The 579-nt window shown below is 56.5% G+C and overlaps 1 protein-coding gene across 1 annotated transcript in view; it reads left to right on the top strand.

The window, feature by feature from the left end:
* Nucleotides 1–579, top strand: part of DTX2 (deltex E3 ubiquitin ligase 2) — a 39769-nt gene that overhangs the window by 36837 nt on the left and 2353 nt on the right. The gene's annotated exons all lie outside the window — the stretch shown is intronic.

Below are 579 nucleotides of genomic sequence, written 5' to 3' on the forward strand. Positions count from 1 at the left end.
ATGCCCGGCCAATTTTTGATTTATTGTAGAGATGAGGACTCGCCAAGTTGCCCAGGCAGGTCTCGAACCCGCGAAGGGAAGTTTATAAACATTCCAGGCAGGGTTAGCACCTCAGAGTGGAGGAGGATTTTGAGTTTCCCTGTATGGCACAGGGCATAAAACGAGTCACCAGCCATCCTAACCCTTGACCCTCCCAGCCGGCCACTGCTGTCCCACGCACCTCTCCAACCAATTCAGGAGAAGGTGTGCAGCCTGATGTGTGGGAGGTGCGGCCCTTCCATTCAGGTCAGGGAACCCCACGTCCAGAGGGTCACCAGAGAAACAAGAGGTCTGTCCCTGCCTTTGAAGGGTTCCTGGTGTCATCAGGGAAAGAGAAAGTCAGCATCTAGTGCTAGCTGGGTAGTGCAGGCTCAGGGAGGGTCTTGGGTAGGAGGCCACACTCCCCTGAAGTGACTCTGGTCACTTCAAGAATGAGAAAGATCAGCCGGGCTCGGTGGTTCAGCCTGTAATCCCGCACCTTTGGGAGGCTGAGGTGAGTGGATTGCCTGAGCCCGCGGGTTCGAGACCCGCCTGGGCAGC

Source organism: Carlito syrichta, unplaced genomic scaffold, assembly GCF_000164805.1.
Source record: "Carlito syrichta isolate Samal-C Ts95f unplaced genomic scaffold, Tarsius_syrichta-2.0.1 Scaffold316219, whole genome shotgun sequence".
NCBI classification, from domain to species: Eukaryota; Metazoa; Chordata; class Mammalia; order Primates; family Tarsiidae; genus Carlito; species Carlito syrichta.